This window comes from Lynx canadensis, chromosome B4, assembly GCF_007474595.2.
Source record: "Lynx canadensis isolate LIC74 chromosome B4, mLynCan4.pri.v2, whole genome shotgun sequence".
Classification (NCBI taxonomy): domain Eukaryota; kingdom Metazoa; phylum Chordata; class Mammalia; order Carnivora; family Felidae; genus Lynx; species Lynx canadensis.
Genome location: NC_044309.1, coordinates 1,363,949 through 1,389,437, shown reverse-complemented (window position 1 = coordinate 1,389,437; position 25,489 = coordinate 1,363,949). Strand labels below are relative to the sequence as shown.

Here is a 25,489-nt window from a genome sequence, read left to right as displayed (position 1 = left end):
TCCTCCCCATTTGAAGCTTATCTTTTATTTTTTTTATTTTTTTTAATGTTTATTTATCTTTGAGACAGAGAGAGACAGAGCATGAATGGGGGAGGGTCAGAGAGAGAGGGAGACACAGAATCTGAAGCAGGCTCCAGGCTCCGAGCTGTCAGCACAGAGCCCGACGCGGGGCTTGAACTCATGGACCGTGAGATCATGACCTGAGCTGAAGTCGGACGCTTAACCGACTGAGCCACCCAGGCGCCCCTGAAGCTTATCTTTTCATTACCTTATTGGTGTTTTTTTGAAGCTTGAAAGTTTCGAATTTTGATGAAGTCTAATTTTAAGATTTTCCTTTTAAGGATAATGCTTTTGTGTTGTGTCTAAGAATTATTTGCCAAGTTCAAACTAATGAAGTTTTTCTACTATGTTTTAATATTTTTTTTACTATTAATTTTTTTTTTAATTTTTAGCTATTATCTTTAGGTCTATGATCCATCTTGAGATGATATTTGTGTATGGTATGAGGTAAGGGTCTCAGTACATTTCTTTGCATGTGATCATATAACTATCCCAGAACCATCTGTTGAAAACACTGTCCTTTCCCTGTTGAATTGCCTTGGCACATTTGTAGAAATTAGTTTCCCATAAATGTAAATATTTATTCATGAACCCTCAATACTGTTCAATTAACCTAGATTACTGTGCCTTTATAGTAAGTTTGAAATCAGTTAGTGTAACTTTTCCAACTTTGTTCTTATTTTACAGAATTGGTTTTTTTTATTTTTTTTTTAATGTTTATTTTTGAGACAGAGAGAGACAGAGCATGAATGGGGGAGGGGCAGAGAGAGAGGGAGACACAGAATCGGAAGCAGGCTCCAGGCTCCGAGCTGTCAGCACAGAGCCCGACGCGGGGCTCAAACTCATGGACCGCGAGATCGTGACCTGAGCTGAAGTCGGACGCTCAACCAACTGAGCCACCCAGGCGCCCCCAGAATTGTTTTGACAATTACATCCCTTGCGTTTCCATATACATTTTAGAATCAGCTTGTCACTTTCTGCAAAAAAAGAAACAAGCGTTCTGGGATTTGAGAGGGATTTTGCACTGAATCCATAGATCAGATTGGGAAGAATTGTTGTTTTGACATTATTGAGTCTTTTAATCCACAAGCATGAAATATCTCTTTATTTACTTAGATCTCCTTTCATTTCTCTTAGCAGTGTTTTGTAGCTTCCGGTATGCAAGTCTTGCCCTTCTTCTGTTAAATTTCTTCCTAATTATTTTTGTTGCTCTTATAAACAGAGATTATTATGGGCATATAAAAACACACTTGATGCGCCTATTATTAATCCTGTGTTCTATAATCTTGCAAAAATCACTTATTAGTTCTGGTATTTTTTTCTATCAATTCCATTAGGTTTTCTACATAGACAATACTGCCATTTGCAAATAAACAGGGTTTTTTTTAATGTTTACTTATTTATTTTGGAGAGAGAGAGAGCACGCACGCAGGCAGGGGAGGGCAGAGAGAGAGAGAGAGAGGGAAACACAGAACCTGAAGCAGGATCCAGGCTCTGAGCTGTCAGCACAGAGCCTGATGTGGGGCTTGAACCCACGAACCGTGAGATCATGACCTGAGCCAAAGTCAGATGCTCAACCAACTGAGCCACTCAGGCGCCCCAAACAGTTTTATTTCTTTCTTTCTATGTGGACACCTGGATTTATTGATTGATTGGTTGGTTTGGTTGCTGTTTGTTTGCTTCTTTGTGCTTATCCCACTAACTGGAACCAGCAATATAATGTTGAATATAATGTGAAAGTGGACATCCCTTCCTTGGTCTTGCCCTTATGGGAAAGCATTCAATCATTCGTGATAAACTATGACATTAGAGGTGGGTTTCATATATGCTCTTTTTCAAATTGACAAAGTTCTGTTCTACTCATAGTTGCTGAGAGATTTTTCTCATGAACGGGTATTGGATTTTGCCAAATACTTTTTTCTGCATTTATTGCGGTAATCAATTATTGACCTTTATTTGATTAATATGGTGCATCACATGAATTGATTTTCGTATTTCAAGCCACCTTTGCATTACAAGCATAAATCTCACCTGGTTTTGATATATAGCCTCTTTATACGGTGCAGGATTCAGTCTGATAATATTTTATTTATAGTTTTTGCATCCATACTCATGGGGGATGTTGGTCTCTAGTTTTCTTTTTTGTCCTATCTCTGTGCGGGGCATCAGTAAACATTGGAACCATTGAATGAGGTGATAGTTGCTTCTTCCTCCTCGATTTTCTGAAAGTCTTTGTGGAAAATGGCTATTATTTCTTCTTTAAATATTTAATATGTTCACTAGTGTTACCATCTGAACCTAGGCTTTTCTTTGTGGAAAGATATTTTTAATGATCAATTTAATTTTGTTACTTGTCACAGGTTTATTCAGATTTTCTATTCCTTGTTTAATCACTTTTGGAAATGTGTGCATTTACAGGAATTACTCCATTTCATCTAAATTGTCTCATTTTGAAAGCAAAGATGTTCATTACATTCCTTTGTGATCCTTTTAATTTCTATATATTGGTGTTAATGTCCCTTCTTTCATTCTTGATTTCAGTGATTTGTGGATTTTGTCTTTTTTCCTTGATCAGTCTCTCTAAAGACTTGTCAATATTGTTTGATTTTTGTTCATTTTCTATTTCATTGATTTCTGCGCTAATCTTTATTCTGTTTGACTTTATTTTGCTCTGCCTCTTCTATTTTCTTTAGGTGGAAGTTTGGCTTCTGATTTGAAAACTTTCTTCTGTCTTGATAGAAGTGTTTAAAACTATCAATGTGATACTTTTCCTTTCATTCACTTCAAAATATTTTCTAATTTCCCTTGTAATTTCTTCACTAATCCATGGGTTATTCAGAAGTGCATTGTTGGATTTCTAATTATTTGGGGATTTCCCAGATTTTTTTTTCTCTTGTTGATTTCTATTCTATTGTGGTCAGAGAACATATTTTATATGGATTCTATCCTCTTAAATTTATTGAAATTTGTTTTATAGCCTAGCACACTGTCTATTCTGTAAAATGTTCCATTTGTATTTGAAAAGAATATGAACTCACAGTCATTACGCAGAATGTCTATATATGTCACATAGGTTAAGTTGGTTTATACCGTCATTTAATTCCTCTATACTTGCCAATTTCCACTGAATTCTTCTATCAATTAGTAATATAGTAATAACTGTAGCTTTCTTAGGGATCCTGTTTGCATGGTATTTATTTTTTCATTCTTTTGTCTTTTAACTTATTTGACTCTATGGTGTGTATCTTGTATCAGCTTATATTTAAATCCTTATTCATCTGATCTGATTATCCCTGCCTTTTTATTTGGGTGATTAGACCATTTATATTTAATGAAATTATTGATATGGCTGGATTTACTTGTGCTATTTTGCTATTTTCCATTTGTCTCTTGCCTTTTGTTGTTGCTGTTCCTCAGATCTCTCTTTGAATGATTGAAAGTGCTACTTTAATTCCTTTGTTGACTGTTTCACATCATCCATTGTTCCAAAGCAAGTGAGCCACTGAGTAGAGCCAAGGGGCTCCAGGTCTTCACAGCTTGTCCTAGCCTGGAAGAACCTCCACCAACATCGGGGTATGGGGGGCAGGCAGTTTTATAGTTGCTTTCTGAGGAGAGGATTTGATTACCTCCTAAGCTGACCATTGCCAGAAGTCCTGCCTGCTATTCATTTTTAGTGGTTTTAATTTTTTGTTGTTGTTGTTATTGGACCTGATGCAATGTTCTCTCTACTAAAACAAAACCTTATTTTTTTTTTATCTAATTCATTGAATAACTATTAGTCACCTTGGTATGTGGCATCATTTGTGACTTAAATGTAAATTTTAGTGGCATTGATACCTAGGAAAAAAATGAATTGTTTTGAGGTAAAGATTATTTTGAGAAATAAGAACAAATTTTTCTATGGTTGACCATATCAGCATTTCCTAAGCATACATGCATTCTCTTGATCAATAGAATCTTCTCTTCAGTCTTTCAGTACTACAAGACTTTTTTTTAATCTTTTTTTAATTTTTTTTAACGTTTATTTATTTTTGAGACAGAGACAGAGCATGAACGGGGGAGGATCAGAGAGAGGGAGACACAGAATCTGAAACAGGCTCCAGGCTCTGAGCTGTCAGCACAGAGCCCGACGTGGGGCTCGAACTCACAGACCGCGAGATCATGACCTGAGCCGAAGTCGGCCGCTTAACCGACTGAGCCACCCAGGCGTCCCTACAAGACTGTTTAAATGCCTGATAAACAATAAAAATTTAAAATCCACCAATTATAATTTCCAGTGGTCGAGTGACAATAAAGCAATGATAGTAATGGTGATGGGTATTTTTAAAATAAAGCTAGAATCATAAGGTCTCAAATTTAAAAACGGCTCCTACATAAGTCCATTTTCCTTCAAATTTACAGAGCAATTACATGATTGGCCTGTAGGCACAAGTTAGAACAAAGACTGGAAGTTAGGTGTGTTGGTTTGGGCAGGCAATGGGGCATTCTCTAAGGGATAAACAAGGAGATGTAAATGTCAGGGGGCCTAACGGGAATGGCGAACCATCCAGAACACGTGACAGATGGGAGCCATTGCTTCAGGGGAAGGGAGGCAGTGTTACCTGAACTCAGGGAGCTCTATTGCTGAGGGAGAAGAGCCATCCAGGGGGAAGCCAGTGTCTCAGAAGGAGGAACATAGCAAGTGCTGAACAAAGACCAGTGAGAAAGTCTGTCCTCCCATGTTCTGAAATGGGCCCATAATGCTGACTGCTTGAAGCCAATGGAACCCAGAGGTGAGGTGACCCTCGGAGATCAGTTTGCCAGGACAGGAGCAGAGCCAACCAGTGGAGAAAGCATCTGGACAGGCAGGTGGACAGCCCCCAGCACTGCTCATTTCTTCCCACCCTCATTAGCTTGTTGTTGTCGTTGTTACTGTTGTTTCCTGGATTAAACATTCAAGTTTTCGACCCCAAGAGAAGCCCAGAGTTCCATCAGCCTCAGGTATTTTTGAATGATGATTTTACACTTGCACTGCACTCCTCCGTTGACATGTAATCTGCCATCAATGTCTTCCCTACAATGTGGCAAGAAAAATGGGGGCAAAGTATAATTGATCAGCTTAAACTGCAGCTGCCACACTCTCCACTTCTGAAGCAGATTGCAAAGCCTACACGTGGACTTGTCTCTTTCCTCTGCCACCAGATTTGTAACGTTTCCCTTACACTTTGCCACCCCCCCCCCCAGCTGGTGAGACTTGAACTATAACTGGTAGGGTGGCCCGAATCTTCACCCCCACAGGATCCCGTCCTTGGTGGTCTGTCCTTCCTGGGTGGCCACAGGTTCCCAATGACAGACGCAATGGATGCTGTAGTGCTGGTGAATTCTGTGTTCCCAACATCAGCACCCAGCCCTGCCAGATGGGAGCACCCCAGTGTCTACATGGATGGATTCAGGCTCTCAGAACAATGACCTCTTCTCTGACAAATGCTCCAGGGACTGAGGAGTCGGAAACATCTTAGCGTCCTAAAGAAACCTTGGCCATGATCTCTGGTACAGGCAAACTCCTTTGCCACCAGCACTTCCAACCCTCCACTCCCAGGGTTGTGGGGTGAGGAAAAGTCCTCGAAGTGAGGTGTGACAGCGAGGGGGCACACGCCCCTTCCACACTTCCCTTTTCTGAGGGAGACGGCACACACCCCTGGCCCTGAGTGTCCATTCAATGACGCGTCCTAGGGAAGCGCAGATGAGCAGTGACAGTCCTGGGTCTGTCTGAGCAACATTTCCACGGTCAGAGGTGATGCAGGGCCTGGCCGTGGGCAGACATGCTGGGTGCACCTGTGCCGCCGCAGGCACAGTGCGGCAGGACGGGAGGGCAAATCCACGGACGTGGGCCACAAGGGGCAGAGAGAGCGCAGAGGGGACCTGGAGGGCATGGCGCGCCTTCTGATCATTCCAGAACTCTCCCCTGCACCACCCCCCCCTTCACCATGTCAAGTTTGGTCATTTTCCAATAGCAAAAAAATAAAATAAAAATAAAATATTAGGCCTTGGAAAAAAGTACTTTTTTGTTCTTCTTAACCAACCTGCCACACACCCACCTCAGTAGACAGAGACAGAAAGAGGCTCGTGCTCCGCTCCTACTGCAAAGTTTCTTTCTGTGATGGAGACCTCGAGACCTGGTATTTGCTTGCACCCAGAAAAAAAAGGGCATTTTTATAAACTTATTCCACAAAATCCTGAAACACACACACTTTCTCCCTACATATGCACATTGGGGAAACCTATTTTTCTTCTCCTACTCACACCGGACAACAAAAATCCCAATATTTTTTCACTGATTGTAAACCTAATAGCAACACTTCAGGTTTCCCTTGCTTTCAAAAACTGATCTATTAATTAGGAAAATAAAATCTGCTTTTTTAAAAATTTTATAACGTTCAAATTAAAACCTGGACTGATGTATCCAAGTGTACTTTCTCGGCTTAGTTTAAAAGTCCCAAAGGGAAGGCAGTGGCTTAAGGAGAAAGTATTATTTATTTACTTTTAAGGCTGCAATGAAGCCACGTTTTGATATTCTGATAATATAATCTAATCAACTTTTTATACTCTACTTGTTCTAACACAGTAGTTTTTCCTATTATAATTTTAAATGGCTGACATTTGCTGAAAACTAAACATTTCCCCTCGAGAAGACAGAAGGTTCTACTTCCCCTCGAGAAGACGGAAGGTTCTACAGCCCCTTTGCTGGCTCTGGCTGCTTTCAGGCCTGAATTAATGGGTCTGTCTGTGTGCCACATCGATGATGGACATTTCGACTTCAAGGTGTAATTTCCAGTAAAGAAAAGTCACTCTATTTCCATCTGAATAAGCGCTCTATCCTACTAACCAAGTCAAACAAAGTTATTATCGGGCTTTGTGCCAAGGTGTGAAAAATAGAAAGGTCATATTTTTAATGGCTTTGTACTCTATAGTAATCAAATTTGTAAGCCCGGAGAAGTAAAATCCTTGACTCTGCCCAAGCTCCTAAGCATCGTTAACCACTGGCTTGCTGCACTCGGGCCCAATAAAGCACATGGTGCGGCTTATCTGGCTGCTGGCTTTGTTCACCAGGGCACCGTGTTCTCATCACAAAGCGGCAGAAACCAGCTCATAGGAAATGTGTCTACCCGACTCCACCTTTGAAGACTGCACCCACAGGTAAGTGCCAGTCAAAGTTCACCTCGTGGACGAACAAGATTGCGGCACATAAACCCCGATACATAGAGCGCTAATGGATTGCACAAATCAACACCCGTTAAAAAACGAACACCTGCTTTAAAAGTCCCTTTTGTTTTCGGGGGCGCTGCACCTCGCTCCTTGAAATTGTAAACAAATTATCCCAGACGACTGCTACAGCAGACTTTCAAGTTTCACTGTGAAACCACGAATAACTCTGGGGCTAAAGAATGTCCACATGGGTAGCGGCTTCCAGAGAGTCAGGAGGAAAAGAATAGGAAAAATTTGTGAAGACGTCCTGTGGAATATTCGTAAAATTTGCACTTCTGCTTAAAACAACTTTTCATGAATGGTTTTAGGTAACTCAGTGGACCAGTACCCAGGACACATAGGACCAGTTTTGCCCCAAAGATTCCCAAGAACCGTGCTATTAAGAGATTCATTTTAAGTGCCTTTCCTTGAGGATTTCTCCTTCCACACATCCTTCCTCTTGAGATAGGAGTGTGACAGCAGAGTCGTTTTTATCTCTGGCATATACATTAGACCCTGTGTAGTTCCAAGTAGTAATTCTAGATTTGCCAAAAGTCCTTTAATCAACATGGCTGAGATAGATGACCTCTAACATCCTAAAGTTGGGTGAGTGTTAACCTCCTCCCACCTCACCACCAGTGGCCCCCCGTCAAAACTTCAGAGACTCCTTTAACTTAGAATAAAATACCTTTCAGCTACCAACCACTAGAAGCCCAGAGTTTAAAAGTGTCCAGCAAACTTGTCCTCAAAGCCAGTCAGTAGTTCAGGCTTTGCAGGTCAAGGGGCAAAATCAGGATATCATGTAGGTACTCAGGTAACCTTTTAAAATGCAACTACTTGGGCGCCTGGGTGGCTCAGTCGGTTGAGCATCCAACTTCGGCCCAGGTCACGGTCTCGCGGCTTGTGAGTTCGAGCCCCGAGTCGGGCTCTGTGCTGACAGCTCAGAGTCCGGAGCCTGCTTCATGTCTGTGTCTCCCTCTCTCTCTCTGCCCCTCCCCTGCTCGTGCTCTGTCTCTCTCAAAATAAATAAATATTAAAAAAAATTGTAATGCAACCACTCAAAAATGTAAGAAACATTGTTAGCTTATGGGTGAGAAAATAAATACACAAATCACACGCACACGCACACACTCGAATCAAAACCAAACAGGCGGCTGGCGGGTTTCAGCCAAGGGCCGTGGCATGCTGACTGACCTCTGGCCTCAGTGCAGAGCCTCGGGCAGGAGAATCCAGCGGTTAATAGTGTCATCTCCAAGTTCACACCCACGAGGGCTGCAATACTGGCCCGTGGTGTTGACCAGTTACCCACCATCTCGCAGGCCTGATGTCCTCCTCTGTTAATGAGCACAGTCATAGGAGCTCGTCGTGGTGGAGTCGTGGGGCCGAACAGTACCGATGATGGGTGAGGGCTCGAGCAATTGCTAGCACTGGTTCCAAGTCAGCAAAATTTAACGACGTCTTCTAATTCTTTGCCGGTTTTGACCAGTGGTTATTCTGTTGGACGCTAGGGCGTGCCCCCAGCTCCCAGAAGGTTGACAGCTTGATAGAGAGCTGCCTTGCCTGGAGGCAGAGGAGGGGTTGGTGCAGAAGCAGGTGACCCCCTCGGCCCCTCACTCCACTTCGGGACTCTGTGGCCCCCCGCGGGATGCCCTACAGCCCACTCCCCACTCCTGCTTCCTTCATCATCCCAGCATGTGGACCTCAGAGCCTTCCTGAGACCCATAGGGCATGCAGACCCCTGTCTCAGAGCCCGCCTCCTGGAACCCAGCCTGCAGCAGGTGCCACAGGTGATACCTTGAAAAGCCTAGCGAACAGATGGGAATTACCTAAGAGAAAGACCCCCGCTGGTCCCTGAAGAGGGAAAGAGTCATTGAGTGAAGTCCTGGGAAGACCTTTCCGATTTGCAGAGGTTCTGATTGAGGCATCTCAACAGGCCTTGTCACCCTTTGATGTGTGACCCTTCTCAATTTCTTGTGATGTTGGGAGACGGGCATCGTGCAGCCCAGAGCGGAAAAAGAAAAAGGGCCCCAGCATAGGGAAGAGCCCGCATGTGCAGTGATGGTGGACCCAGAGCCACCTCATTTGTTTGTCTGTTTATTTATTTATAGAATGATTAATTTGTTTAACCCGTGCAAGGATTCCTCCCAGAAGGGAACGAGTGGATGAGAGAGATTCAAGAAAAATCTCTTGCCAGAAAAATATATCAAGTCACCTTGAGCTAAGGTCGTCTGAAATGAATCCTGTATCTGGGCTGAAATTACACCAAAGGCAAAAAAAAAAATTTTTTTTCTCTTCCTTCAGCCTAATGCACATGTCATATTCCTGTCTTAGGATGTCACAGGACAGTCTTGTTTCCAAGGACGGAGGAGAATGACTGGGGTGCATGTGGGGCAGGACGGGGGAGGTTACAGAAGGAAGCAAAGTTCTTCCCCGGGAAGGCCCCCGTTGGATTGACATGCAGGACAATGGGGTCTTGGGTGATGTAGGTCTTGACTGGTAAAGCTGCAAGGGGAGAAAATCAATTATTGGAAAGAGAATATCATCCCGACAGGTGATTTCCAAAGGAATAGGAGTGAATTTCCCCCCTGGACCAAATATACTGCTACTGTCTAACATCTTAAATTATTTGTTCTGAGAGTACGTTGAAAGGGTAGCCAAATAGCACCGAGTTTAGCAGCGGCCGGGAGTGCCAGCTGATTTATGGGCCTTCAGCTCTCTGAAGGTCCAAAGAGAAAAGGAAAGATCAGCTACTTTTAACATGAGGTCGTTGTATCTGGGTCTCGAAAATGGACTTAGTGAGAATCAGCAGGGTATGACTTTTCTCAGCCTTTCATGGAGAAAGGTTGGCCTTCCCCATCTGTCCAGTGCCTGTGGGTTTTAGAATTTTACAGCTTTATAAATAAACAAGGATAACACATAAAAACTGCTTGTTTAATACATACAACCCAATGAGTTTGGGGATAAGTATACACCCATGAAACCATATAATTCCATTTATGAGTATATATCGAAAGATTTTATTTTTTTTTAAATTTTTTTTTCAACATTTATTTATTTTTGGGACAGAGAGAGACAGAGCATGAACGGGGGAGGGGCAGAGAGAGAGGGAGACACAGAATCGGAAACAGGCTCCAGGCTCTGAGCCATCAGCCCAGAGCCTGACGCGGGGCTCGAACTCACGGACCGCGAGATCGTGACCTGGCTGAAGTCGGACGCTTAACCGACTGCGCCACCTAGGCGCCCCTATATCGAAAGATTTTAAATCGTACCTTGAGAAGGTATCTGCTCCCGTATGTTTATAGCAGCACTGTCTACAACGGTCCAGACATAGAAACAACCCAGGTGTCCACTGACGGATGAGTGGATAAAGAAAATTCAGGAAAACATGATGGAATATTGTTCAGCCACAAAAAAAAAAAAAAAGAAGAAGAAGAAGAAGAAGGGAATCCTGACACATGCACCAACCAGGATGATGGTCGAGGGCATTGTGTTGCGGGGGGGGAGTCACAGGGAGACAAATGCGGCATGATCCCATTGGCACGTGCAAAATAAAACAGAGTCACAGAAGCAGAGAGCGGGCTGGCGGCGGCCGGGGCCGGGGGCGCGGGAACGGTGAGGCGTTGGCCAAAAAGTGCAAACTTTTGGTAAGGAGATGGGCAAGGTCTGGAGTCCAGTGTGCAGCACGGAGACTGGTTGGTAAGACTGTGCCGTGAGTGTGCCGTTTGTTAAGAGACTAGGCCTGGTGCTGCGTGTCCCTACCAGGAGATTATAAGAGCGAAGGGGCTGGAGGAGTCTGGCGTGATGGCAGCTTGAGTGGGCTGTGGCCTCAGTGGCCGGGGTGGTTTCATGCTTGAAGGATTCCTGCCTGGCTTTATCACAGTTGGTGTTTCGTTGCTCTTATCCTTGAATCTTTATCGTACGTTTGGGGAAAACATCCCCAAGTGAATGAGCGTGCACTGTGTTCAGGGACCCTGTCACCAGGACAGACAAAGAGCTCTTGACCTCGCTGCACTCTTGGCCCCAGTGGGGTCCAGCAGATCACCGGAAGACGGAGGGTCTCTAAGAACTGAGCCCCCCCCCTCCCACGGGGTAGACCTTGAACAGCTCTGCGGACTCAGTTGACCATAAACAAGTAAACTCTTTGTCTCGACCCCACATAATCTATTCTCATTTGACCCTTTTCTCAGCTCCTTTGACCAGACATGTTTGTCTTCCATTCCTAAAAATGACCGTCTTCCCTTCTTTGCAAAGATGTATACCGAATGTCTGTGGAGAGCAGGGCACCACGTTGGGAGGACAGAAAGGAGGTGGATGGAGCGTGTTTCTGGCCCCGTCACGGAGCCTCTCATGGTTCGGGGCAGGGGGACACCTAGGAACCTGTTACTGAGAGGCACAATCCCCTGGGGCCGTGTGAACCCTGTGCGCAGGGAGAGCATGGCGCTGGAGAGAGTGGCGACAGGGCAGGGGTGCGGCGGGGGTGCAGCGGGGCTGCTGGGAGGCCGTGCGCGAAACCAGGAGAGGACCTCGAGTGAGTGGCGAGAACCGGCCAGCCCAGGGCCAGACAGATGAGCCGTGCGTCTCATTCCCTGCCCAAAACCCTCGGGGCTGCTGCCTCCCTGTGCATGTGGACACGTGACCACCGATGTCCGTTCTAGCCTGGGCGGCAGAAAGCTTTGTGCTACATGAAGGGAAGCCGCACTTGGGGGGTTCCTTTGTGAGCCCGAATCAGTCAGCCCCACCCGGCTCCGCCCAGACGTGTGTCCAGCCCCGGCTCAGAGGGGCCTTGACGGGACCCGCACCGCTCACGGCGCTCATCCCCAGACAGCTTCCCGCCCCCACCTGAGCCAGCCAGGCGACCCGAGGTGACCCACAGCCGCGAGCCAATTTGGAATGAGCCTGCAGCCATTAATTGCTGCACATTACAGTTTATCACTGTGCAATTTAACGCCTCTGACCTGTTGGGCCCCTCCTAATAAAACAATCTTAAAAAGGAAAACAGGCAGTAATCATAAAAAAAATTTTTCAGCAATCCAATTCAGCTGGTGGCTGCCCAAGCTTGAAGGTCTCCGGGCACCTCTGCTTAAATAGCTAAAAACAAAATTATAATAAACGGATGCATTAGGCGCCAACCTGAAGGCGCCCTGCGACACTCATAATGAAAAGGGCAGACTGAGGCTGTGTGCAACCCCACTATTAATTACTTGCCTTTAAACGCCGGAGAAGTGTATTTAAGCCGGACACCTGGAGAGGCTATTCACTAACTGCACGCCTTGTAATGACTCTGGACACAGGGGGACAGACTCATTTCCCACACAACGGTGCTGGTGTCCACACCAGCCTAGCCTGTGGATTGTAGCCACACCCGTGGGCTTTCGCGTGCCAGTGAAGATGGAAATGAAGCCTCCTTTCCAGGCCCTTCCCAGGAAGGCAGCAGAGGCCCCCAGATTTGTCTTTTTAAGCGCCCTGTCCAGAGGGCGCGCAAGCCGGCATATTAAGCGCGATACTGAACCGTCCTCCGCACGGCACAGCACGCCGACACTGCGCCTGAGATTTCTGAGAAGGACTGAAATGATTTAGCCGTATTACCAGTGCCCAGACGCGGGGAGGTGGGGCGCAGGCACAGAGGCGGCCGGGGGCGCCCCACCTCCAAGCTGCGGGTGACAGCACCAGGCCAGCAACGGTTAACACGGGACGAAACCCAGTGTGACCAGCGGGTCTCCAGCAATCATCAGTAGAACTAGCTATTATAGCCAATTTAATAGCTTGAAAATGAACTCATTAGCGGTCTTTTATCAGTGGAAAAAAGTCTATTAAACGCGGACGTGTGAAGCAGCCGCACAGCTCATTTCCATCCCGCTTGTGACCTGAGCAAATCCGGGACGGGCGCTCCTGGGAGCCGAGGTCAGGCTCCAGGGGGAGGAGAGCGCGTCCCCAGGCCGCACCTCCCCCCGCAGCTCTCCTGGGGGTTTCCAGGCTCTTCCGTTAACCTGCACGTTTTGTCCTCCCTCTGGCCTCCTGTGTTATCCGCGTGCGCCCCAACAAGTGACGGGGGCACCACTACTCAGGCGCGATCCAGACTCGTATATGATATGTGACAGGATTGCAGGCACTGTCCACACTGCTAAGCAGGCTTGAGACAAAGCAGTGGGGCATGTGGCCAGTGAGGAGGTTTTAGTACTCCTTCTCCTTTGCCCTCCCCCTCCCTCCTCCCCCCTTCTCCCTCCCTCCTCTTTCCTCCTCCTTCTCCTTTCCTTCCCCTCCCTCCTCCCCTTCCCGCCTCCCCTTCCCTCCCCTCTCCCTCTCCCTCCTCCCCCCTCCTTCTCCCTCCTTTCTCCCTCCTCCTCCTTCTTCTTACTCCTTCCTTCCTCCTCCTCCCTCTACCCTCCTCCTTCCCTCTTCCCCCCTCCTCCCCCTCCCCCTCCATCTCCACCCTCTCCCCTGGTCTTCTCCCTCCTCCCCCCTCCTTCTCCCTTCCTCCTCTTTCCTCCTCTCTTCTCCTCCCTCCCTCCTCCCTTCCTTCCCCTTCCTCCCCCTCTCCTGCCTCCCCCTCCCTCCCCTTTCCCTCTTCCTCCCCCCTCCTTTCCCTCCTTTTTCCCTCCTCCTCCTTTTCTTACTCCTTCCTTCCTCCTCCTCCCTCTACCCTTCTCTTTCCCTCCTCCCCCCTCCTCCCTCCTCCCCCACCCACTCCATCTCCTCCCCCCTCCTCTCCCACCCACTCCATCTCCTCCCCCCTCCTCCCTCCTTCCTCCTCCTCTCCCCTGCCACTACATCTCCACCCACCATCCCCTTCTCCCCTCCCTTCTCCCCCCTCACCCCTCTCCACCTCCATCTCCCCCTCCCCTTTTCTCCTCCCTCCCCCTCCTCCTCCCTCCTCCCTCCTCCCCCTCCCACTCCATCTCCACCCCCCATCCTCTTCTCCCCTCCCTTCCTCCACCCTCCTCCACCCCTCTCCCCCTCCATCTCTCCCCTCCCTCTACCTCCTCCTCCCTCCTCTCCCTCCTCCCTTCTTCCTCCTCCTCCCCCTCCCTCCTCCCTTCTCCCCCCTCCCACTCCATCTCCTGTCCCCTCCTCCCTCCTCCCGCTCCTCCCCCCCTCCCTCCCTCCCTAGAGAGACCATGGAGGCACCTTTCCAAACAGCATATCCTGTATTTCCTGCTGGTAACTACAATGTAAATTCTCTGGGACAAGTGGTGATGCTGAGCACAGACACACTGACTCTTCATCAGCTTTGGGGGACGAGGGGGACCCAGTCAGCATGACTCCGTGACATTAACAGTGGGATGCATGGAAAATGCTGTCACTGCTCTTCCTCCCGCTGTGTCCCCGCTCTCTCAGGCCACCCTGTGGACGCCCACTTACTGTCGTAACGCGCCCTCTGCCCCATCTCACCAACTGAAGGCAAGGCGCTTGGCGGGAGAGACCGTGCCACCTCCTTCCAGGGCCCCACAGTCTGACCCACGCGGCACACGCGAGGCATGAACCTGGGGTGACCGACCGGTCGGCACCTCGGGAGCCAGCTGGGCTCGGTTGCTTACATTCTGCTCAGCTCGGGCTCCGTCTGTCCGGGCAGACCACTCGCCCATCAGGAGCTCTTTCCACCCGAATGTCACCTCACGGAGGGGCCGGAGACCATGTGACCTGCCATTCCTCACCACGCCTTTCCAGGCCCGCCGCTGTCACCAACGGCCCGTTGGGGGTATATCTACAAAATAGCATGTGTTGGCTTTTACCTCTTCTCCAGTTTCTTGTTGTTTCATTTTGTTTCTAAGTCCACAACTCTCACCGCCCCCCGGAAGGCACTTTAATCAAGCTGACCATGGAGGGATTCACCCTCTGTCAGCAGTCCTGGTCTGTCTGCCCACATTTTGTCCCAGACAGACACACATGTCCCCTCCTGGAGGCCTCCGCAGCCCGAGCCCAGTTCCTCCGGCCAGCATGTTCGTGATGCACTTCCAGAGCCCAGCTCCCTCCTGCTCCTCCCCAGAGAGACGGGGTCCTGCCTGCCTGCCCCCCTAGCTCCTTCTCTGAGCCCCTCTGGCCACCTCTCAGCCTCAGACTCGGAGGGAGCACGTTTGCAGCCAGAAAGGACCTGCCCCTTCTCTGCCATTCTGTCTGCCTGGACTGTGGGGTGTCCAGCTGGGGGTGCATCTCGCCCCAGCCCAGCTACTGGCTCTAACCTGTCCGCCCCTCAACCCCCTTTCCGGGCTGTGCGTTTTCCTGGGGAGGGAGGGGGCCTCGAGATCAGGAGGTGGGGGCCCAGAGCCACATTTCTAGTGAGCTCCCAGGGGACCCTGCAACCCTGTGCCTTAGCTGGAGACAGCTGCAGGACTGGCCGGGTCAGGCACCTCCCTTCCTCCCAAGCCCTCGCCCTCACACAGGGTCGGGGTCCTCACGGAGCCCCAGGCAGTGCCGGTCCCGTTCCTGAGCCGGCTGGAGCCAAACCTCCAGTCTTCTCCGAGGTGAGACCTCTTTCCGTGTTGGGAATCTTTGCACCCTTGGACGGTAGTGCCCACATTGCTATTTTTCCCAGCTTTATGGAGGCAAAACTGACAAGACCTGTATATGCGCGGGGAGCACAACACGATGGCTGGACACGCGTCTCCCCCGTGAAGCGATCCTCACAATCAAGCTAATTAACACCTCCATCACCTCACACAGTTTCCTTTCTTATTTTTCCAGCGTGTTGAGAGCACTGGGGACGTTCCCTCTGGGCAAACTTCAAGTACGCAGTACAGAGTCATTAACCATAGTCACCACGCTGGGCATAGATTGTTTGAGAAAATACTTACGTTAGCCAAAAATTACTATGATTCTCAGAAGGTGTATTTTCTTCACCCTAATAGAACCTGCACATGTTAACAATAAAGTACAAGTCAATGCAGGATGTGTGAGCAAAGAACCCTTGACCAGCACGGGCACTGTCCCTCCTCAGGCGCCAGGCCGCCCCTGTGAGGTGACCGCCCTGGGCATTTTACTGGCCGTTTTCCCCAGAGGGGACTTCTCCCTGAACATGAACCCGAATCAGAACTGACACGCTAGAAAGAGCCAACAGGTGTCATGCAGACGTCCGTGCCCCACCCTGCGGTGTCTCTAATACAAGGGGACAATGACATCCTTACACTGGTGTCTGCAAATGATCAGAAGCCCAGGCTAAATTAGGAGCCAGCAGACCTCTGAGGGTCCGCTCCGAACCGCCAGCTGACGCGATGCGGCGGACGGGGACCCTGAGGTCACAGACACAGAGCTGGGTTTGCCAGCGAGCACTAGACCTGGAGGAAGAATCTGAACAGCCGATTAGTTTTCCCCTGGAAATCCGTCGGGAAACGGCTTCTTCTGCCTGGTTTTTATATAGATCGGGCTCCCATTATCTCTAAGTCATTTTCCCAGCAGGAAGTGTAATATGCTATTTATTAGTATAACTCCATTATATAAATGGGTTTATTCTGCTATTACAAAAATAATTGCGGGAAAATACGCCTCTGAATTCTCCGGCCATAATATTTTGCCCTTTTTCCTAGCTCAGCCTTCTGAGTTCTAGCTAGGATGGCAGGACAAGCAGACAAAAAATGCCACGCTTCCTCAGCGAAGCACAAATGATAAAATCCAGAGGGAACTGTAGTGTTAGAGCTGGGTGTGTACAAACCTGCTCACCAAAGTGTCGCTAGAAGTGTTGGGTGACCTTTGAATCCAGACCCAAACACGACACACCATCTACTCTATTGGTACCTTAACTAGTCTGCCATTTTCATTCATTAATGAGGAGTGACCACACAAGAACAATAGTCTAACAAGAGGTAAGGATCAATGTACAGTCAATACGTTCATTCAGGTTCTTTCCTTTTGAGGCTAGCAATCAGGAAAAGGTACTACATAGTTCCGCGTGAGAAAAGACAGTTTAAGCAACAAGCTGCTTAAAAATTAATAAAACCTGTCTCATGTGTTCACATGCCACCCCAACGCTGTTCCAGCAAGGATCTTAGCTGACACTACTAACAAGATGCCCGTCTCACCTTGGGGTTAGCATGGACCAGCCTCATCTTCCTTGTCCACAGGCCCCCCTACGTGACCCCTAATATGATGCCAGTTGCCATTATTAAAATTAGCTTTGACCTTTAGTGTGACAGAAGTGTGTGTGTGTGTGTGTGTGTGTGTGTGTGTGCACTTGTGCATTGATGGGAAGGACACTGTTTTTCGTCTGTCTCTCTAGGTTCTCAGCTGGGGCCCCTGTAACAAAAGACAGATTAACAAGTGGAAAACACAGAAGTGGATTAACATGCACATCTTGTCTACACCGGGGCCACTCCCTCCCTCCCGTGCAGGAGGGGCCACTCAGGGAGGTGGCTGGGTCTCGGGCTCCAGCACCATCTTTAGCTGAAGAGGAAGAAGGGTCTGGGGAGGCTAGTGGGGGGAGGCCACCAGGAGAGCCCAGGAAACAAGCCTAAGTTGTTTTGCAGCCTAAGTTCCGCTTCCTCCAAGGATAAGAGTCTCCTGACTTAGGCACCCTGTACCTTCTGCAGGTGGAGAGGGGACACTCTTACAGACAGGAGATTTCCTTTATAAACGCAAATTTACCTTCCAAGTGTCACTTGCTCTCTGCCTTCAGAGCTTCTCCTGTGTTTGCTGTGTCTCAGAATAATCAGCTGAGAATAATGCTTATTTTATTTATGGTCTAGTCTCCTACAGTATATACGCATGTATTTGTATATACACAAATATGTGCGTGCATACGTGTGTACACACGTACAGACATATTTATGTGTGTGGATAATGTATGTGTGTCTGTTTGATTCCAGCAGTAATCTTGCCTGAGAGTTTTTTGAAAGTGAAGCCAAGTGTTTCTTCCGTGTTGTAGAATCTAAAGAGGACCGTTCTCCCCACCCCTGCTTGCCTGTTCCTGTTACCCTGAAAGCAGGACACCAGAGGGGAGAGAGATAGTCGGGAACATCATTTCACACCACACCCACCTCACACACACACACACACACACACACACGTACACGTACACATATATTGCATGTGCACGCACACACGTGCACGCACACACATGCACGCACATACTGCACACGCACATATACACACGCTACAGAGCATTCTGTCTGTGCATTTGCGTGTACAATCTTTTGCACGAAGTTCTCCAGGTAAACGCTCTTGAATAACTTCACAGATTTGTGCTGGTATCATGTGAAGCCCCATTTTTGTATTTCAAGCACTTTCCCCCCCTTGCCAGCAATGTGAAACTCCCGCTAGGGAGGAGGGGTGTGTGGGCACTGTGCCCCCCACTTCCAGCGTCACGTGGACAGGCTGAGACAAGAACCGGACCACATCATCCACCGGAGAAATCATCGTGAGTTCACCAGTCCAGGTCCCCCAAGGTGTTCTGAGCAAACTAGATGAGTCAGAAACAGAATTAATCCGAGCGGACTGGTTTTCTAAAGCTGCAAAACAATTTCGAGGCTTACGTCACACTCTGGCCAGACTTCGGGTGGTCCTACGCCCTTTCGGTACCAGACTCCCCTGGACCTCAAGTGACATGCCACTTCGCCGGTTACCTGATTCACAGGGAAGGCCGTTCACCTTCCCCTTTGAGACTGTCCGGTGACACTGGTGGGTATCGATTAAAAGAACAATTTCTAAACATGATTTCCACCTTCAGATAATTGTGACCCCTTAAAAACTCTGTAATGGTGACGGCTGGAGGGCACCTACTGCACCACAGGCACTGAAACGTAACCTTCGGTTTGGTTCTCAGCAGAAGGCGAGTCTGGCAAGCTGGGCGATGGCTCCTCTTTGCAGAGAAAGGACCAAGGGTTGCGGGAGGTTGTCACCTGCGAAATCACAGCACGAGTAAATGCCAGATATAGGACTCAAGATACTGCAAACCCTGGGTCTTTTGTGTTTTTCCACCTAAATTGTGCGAAAACATCTAATTCTAGAAATAGCGGCAGAGCTGACCAGATAGCGATTACTGTCCTATCTTCCTAATTCTCCGTTTCCGTCGTGCTAAGGTGCTGAGGCCTGGGGCTCCGGGGCCTCACCCCTGCATCAGCTGCTGTCCCCGGGCCCTTCCAGGGAGGCGGCCTCAGCCTTCAATGTCGCTTCCTCTTCTGTAAGCAGCAGAAGTCAAGCCACCAGTGACGAATTCTCGCAAAGATTAAATGAGATCGTGAGGAAACGCCAAGGGCGTTCACCGGCCCCAGAGAAGCCCCCAACACTGTGGCCACTTCGGGGGTGAGCTCCCAGGGAGCTGGCCTGGGGTGTATCTGAACACTGTTCTGCTCATCCGGAAAGTTCGGAATGAAGGCTGACTGATGGCAGCTTGTTTTGTTCTGTCGTTTGCCACTAAGAAAATTACCGAATTGTTTGGACTCCGTGTAACCTGAAGGGGCTAGAGCGACGGGTGGAAACCGTCAACGTGTCTGCAGTCACCGTGCATGTGACGGTCTGTGAGATCCCACACCCCCGAGAACGGACCCATCTGCGAGGGACCCTGTCAGCTGCACACCTGAAGTGAGGAGTCGGCGGCACCAGACACGCGGGCAAGGCACTGGTGGCAGACAGACGCCTGACACTCGGGGGCTCACAGGCCTCCCCCGGAAGACAAGGGAAGGGCTGCAGGGAGCACGTCGGGGGATTTTCTTTCCACAGCTGTGGGGCCGCCCAGTAGTGGGTCCGCTTCTCCAGCAAATTCTCGCAAAGATTAAATGAGATCATGAGGAAAGGCCAAGGGCGTTCACCGGCCCCAGAGAAGCCGTCCCTGACCCAGGGAGCAGCTGCCACCAGACATGGAATCTGTCGGCATCTTGATCTTGGACGTCCGGCCCCCAGGGCTGTGAGTCGTCAGCATCTCCTTGGCCTCAGCGTGGCCCATCCGAGCCAGAACGGCTGCCACCTGCCCCACACGTGGCCTGTGTGCCCCCCAGGTTGGTCACCACGCTCCTGTCTGTGATGTCTCATCTCTATCTCCGCTGGCTCCCCCCGGGGGTTTCCGCTGACGGTGGCCCTCGGCTGTCTTCCTGCAGCCACGGCCCAGGAGCGGGTCCGCTTCTCCAGCCCAGGGCTGGCGGGTGCTAACGACCGGTGACGGAGAGGCTGGCGCTTCCTCCCTGGCTGTCACCGTCACCAGAGACAGAGCCGACGTGTCAAGAGATGAAGCCAAGAGACCAGAGGAAGAGCCCCTTCCCCTCCACCGTCCCAGAGGTCCCTCCCTGGGGGTGACTCTGCGTCTGGAGGCTGTCGGGAACAAACGCTGGGGGATTGAAGTCCCGCAGAAATGAGCGCAAAGACAGTGCAGGTGCAGAACTAACCACGGGAAGGGGCTCGGGTACGGACGCCGGCTTTGCTCTGAGCCCCGGTTTCTAAGAAGGGAATGACTTCTCTCTGCAGTTGATTTTTTCTTCTCTTTGGCTCAGTTTTCTTCCGAGAATGAACGTCCTAACTGCAATCTATGAGGATTGCATTAATGACCTTTCCAAACCTGTCTTTGAAAGACATCCGCAAGGATCCCAAAACCGGGACGGCCACCTGTGGCCTGGGCACTGGGATAGGGGTCCTTGTGATGGACACACTGCCTTCGCTGCCAGAGTCCCCGGCTCCAGCCAGCGCTTGGCCCTTGTGAGCTACTGACCCCACCAGTGTGGGTCCGGCAGCCCAGCTTTATGCAAAAAGAAGTGACATCAGGCCTGCCCTCAATAGGCTGACCATCTGTGGGAGACAAAAGTTAACCCCGAAAGGGTGATATGACGCCCGTGGCCTCTGTGAGGGATTCCACACTCTCGAGTCCTCTGATCCCCAGAGTATGAGAAAAACTGACATCTAAGACATCAGGTAAAGCCAAAGTCACACAGAGAGCCTGCGAGGAGCCAGGATACCTGTCCAGGGGGCTTAGTCCCAAGTTCATGGCCTTAAACTACGATGCAGAGTAAAACATACACTACGCATAATGTAAAATGAAAATACCCATAACATAAGTATGAATATATATAAGACACGTGCACGTGTAATACAAATATAAAACATAAATAATACAATATAAAACACAAACACATATAACTGTATCATATACACATACAAGTAAAATATACATAAGCACACAGAGGACAAACAAAATATAAAAGGTATGTAATACAAATGTAGATACTGGCAAGAGAGAAGCTAACTTGCTGTGAGATTGTCAGAAGCAAGGGAATACTACTGCAGACTGGAGAGTGGGAAGACGAGGACGAGTGTTCGTGAAGAAAGGAGGCTTTAAATCACGTTGTTTCAAAAAGATCAACAGCTCCTGACAATGCTGGGATGGGAAACAGGGACCACGATGGTGAGAGAGACCATCCTGCAGAGGACAGGTGTGCTGAAGGAGGATTGACAAATCCCTGCACGACAGCTGATGGCTACCTACACCCACCTACACCCACCTGACACCCACCTGAAACCCACTTTTTACCCACCTTTTACCCACCTGACACGCACCTGTTACCCACGTGATTCCTACCTGACGCCCACCTGGTGGTACCCATCTGGTACGTGACAATATTCACCATTTGGTCACTGATGCCTTGGGCTCTGGCCACCATTCACACGTCCACCAAAAATCTGTAGGGTGATGTTTCTCAAGTTCAGAACCATTCTGGAGCGCCTCTGTGACATTGGAGCCACATCAGGACCTTCGAGGAGGAAGGAAGCAGGTGCGCTGGCTTCCTGCTCTCAGCATTCGGTCCGGGGGCCAGCGAAAACCTGTCTGATTTGGCCGTGCGAACCGCAGGCTCCACACACCCGGACACTGTTTCTTCCAACAAGTTGTATTTAGTATCAACCCTCTGCGACTGAATAAGGCCCTGCCGTTGCTCCTAACAGCAGTGTGTTATCGCCGCTGTTCTCGTGGTCACCGCCACCACCTGTAGCTAATCCGCTCTGGGAACCACGCAGCTTCAGACCTGGTGTTGCACCCATGCCCGTGACGGGGGTACTGTGATTTCACTGTGTCGGAGATAAGGAGCCCGTGGCGCGGACAGATCCCGAATTTGCGCGAAACACACAGTCGGGAGGCAGAAGGTGGGAGTGGAAGCAAACTTTGACTCCTTCAAGCCAAGCCATCCGTCAGCGTGCAGTTTCGTGTTTGTTTCCTGCTTGACTCTCAGCATCTGTCATATTGGGTGTGTATAGTCACATCGGTCTGTAGAACAAAGAACAGCATTCCATCCATCAGTCACGAAATACTGCCGACGCCAGTTCCTAGGAGCTGGCGACTAAGCCCGAATCAGTCCCCAACAGGACATCCCCCGCTGCCACCTCTCCCCACACACAGGTACACCTCCTGCGACTCATACTTCTCAGCCACTTTGTTACACGTGACCTGCCTGCAGTTAAACATGACCTTCTCTTCCCGGTCTCCCTGTGCCATGGCTGCTTGTGTCACGTGATGTCACGACCAGCAGCTCCTCACAGGCGGGGACAGAAGAGTCCAGGGAACTTGTACGCATCTTCTGTGAGCCTACTGGCACACGCATTTGTGTATGTCCTCGTATACATACTACGTATATAATCATAATACAATAGAATGAGTCAATCAATTCTATCATGTACATTTCATGGGGTAGCCTCTGCTCAGAAACTCAAAACATTAACCAGAAATTTGGGCACAATTTGTCCCGAAGCTAGCATCCCCCTTAGTGACAGATTGCTAACAGCGGCTGGGAGAAAGTATAGCATGTTGGCTTTTCATTACCTCAAGTCATGATTTCTGGTGTAATTATTATCGACTATAGAGAACGCAACAAGACAGCTTGGTAGGTCGGCCTTTTTTCTGCTGGGATTTTAGGGTCAGTCTGGGAGGGCTACATCCTCCGAGGAACCCACAGACGTCTTTTGTGGCACCACGATAGTGTATTAAAATATTAATTAAAGTCACCTTGGGAGCACACACTGCCGAAACCCCGTGTCATCCCAACACCCTGTACCTCAGCCCCGATGTCTGGGGCGTGTGCATGCATTATGTAGGGATCGTGAGGTCCTCGTGGCAATAATGGCGCTCACAACACAACCACCAACGTTAATCCCGCCAGGAGTTACTGTGCGCTTCTAAGGCAGACAGCGCACTAGGCACTTTGTGTTTTCTCTCCCTTGATCTTCCCAAGACCCTATGAACTTGGGTCATTATCATCCTTGCTTTGCACGCCAGCAAACTGAGCCTGTGGGTGCACCCCTGATGACAGCACGGTGAGAGCATCACTGCATCCTGATGTCCGTTTCCCACGTACCTCTGACCCCAGGACGCTTTACCGAACGAGTCAAACGGGTGGGGGGTGGTCAGCACCAAGGCAAACGCTGAAAAGGTACACCTGTATGTTTAAGAGGTGCTATCAGCTCACAAAATGTGTTTTCTAAATTTATCAACAAAATTTGTTTTTCGATCTCTGTTAACCCCCGTGAGTTCTACGCTTGACTGCACGACAAAGGAAAGAGAGGTGTGTTCAGCACGGAGCCCACACACCCCTGCAGGCCACGTGTCCGCTGCTCTCTCGAAGCCCAGCCTGCACACGCTGCCCCCGTTCAGCACAACCAGCACACGGGGCGGTACAGGGAGAGGGGGGCTGGGCTTTGAGGGCCCCGGTTCTAGCTCCGTGATGTGGCTCCACCGTCCCCACCTGTGGGCTGCCGACGTCCCTGCCCCCGTCTGACTCCATCCACTTTCGGCTCCGGCCTCCTGAGCAGGCCCACCCTATGGGAGCCACGGCTGGCTCTGACCCTCGTGAGGGAGTGACCACTGGGCCCCACGCTCCCCTGCAGCTGGCTCCCGGTGGCCCTACAATGGCGTCCCACTTAGCTTTCCTCCTCCTCCTAGACCTTTCTGCTCCGTCGCCTGTGGAGCCCCCACCGCCGGGGCGGCTTCTTTATCTACGCGGCTCACAGAGAGACAGGGCGCAGCTCAGCACTGAACGTGCAGGACGTTTAACCACATTTTCCGCTGGTTTCTAGGGGGTTCCGTGGCATTTTCTCCCGGTTTCTAGGGGGGTTCTGTGGCTACTTGTGGACTGTTGAGCAAGATCAGGTTATAAGGAATTGTTTTCAAGATGACTTTAAAAAGTTTGTATCACAGTCGCCTAAACATCAACTTTATTTTTGCTAATACACATATCAAAAAAAAAAAAAAAAAAAAAGAACCCAGAGGGCTTGAGTTGAAAGGCTTTATTTTCTTTCATTACTGTCATTTGTAAGATTTTAATGAAGCCTTACAACTCTTCAAAAGAAAGCCACAGTCAGCATAATGCGTAATCATTTTATGCTCTTTGCTTATATAATCATGATTCCTTAATTCTGCGGCCAGCGGTGCCAGGGGACCTTCGTGGGTCTGGCGGTACTGGGCAAAGTTCATTTTACCTTTAACGGAAGGCACTGCCATCCAGACGATCACGTCAAGGCAGCCCTCCACTCACTCAGGCTTCAAAAGACCAGCTTGGCACCAAAGACGGGGAGTTGAATGGGGAAAGGCCAAGGTTGCTGCCCTACAGTGAACCGTGTCCCTTCCTGCCGTTAAATTGTTCTTTCGGCTCCCTGAACCGCGTGGGCCCCTCAGCCCAGCGCCAACAGCCAGTCGTGCTGTGCTTGGGTGCTGGCGACCCTCTTCTGTCCCCTTAGCCCTGGCAACAGGTGAGGCTGGTGTTCACCATCACCGGTGCCCTACCGTCACTGGCCACCCCCTGGGGCCACCCACAGCCCAGAGGGCTTGTCCTGGGTGGGCTTCTGTACTGCAGGCTCTCGTCCGTGAGGCTTCTGCCCCTGTGCTTCTGCACAGTCCTTAGCACGTGAATATTTGTGAAGCAACACTTCTTTCCCGGTTTCAGTTTTTACTCTCCTACCTGCTGATGTTATGAATAGTGTTATTAAATCATTTATAGAGCAATAACCCTTGCAGGGAGGCAAAAAGGATCCCTCATCATATACAGTTAACTTCTCTTTAGGCTTGAGCTGATTGTCCCTAAACAAGATAAATTTGTCATTTTTTTGAGAGCACGTGATACAAGAAACACAGTTGTGATATTAGAATCTTTCACTATTACTTCTCTTTCTTGTCTGAGAGTATCGTTGTCACTGGGTGCCATTTCAGACTTCTGTTGTTATTTGTGAGTACGAAATCTTAGAAGACAAATGCCCTAAAAATATGCACAACTCAGCAGCCCACAAAAGCCAGTAATCCAAACTGCCGCGTGTC

The 25,489-nt window shown here is 49.2% G+C and overlaps 1 non-coding gene across 1 annotated transcript; it reads right to left on the bottom strand.

The window, feature by feature from the left end:
* Positions 1 to 1,571: 1,571 nt before the first annotated feature.
* Positions 1,572 to 1,656, bottom strand: TRNAQ-UUG. Its single transcript has one exon. It is a non-coding gene; the product is annotated as a tRNA-Gln (tRNA).
* Positions 1,657 to 25,489: the final 23,833 nt, after the last annotated feature.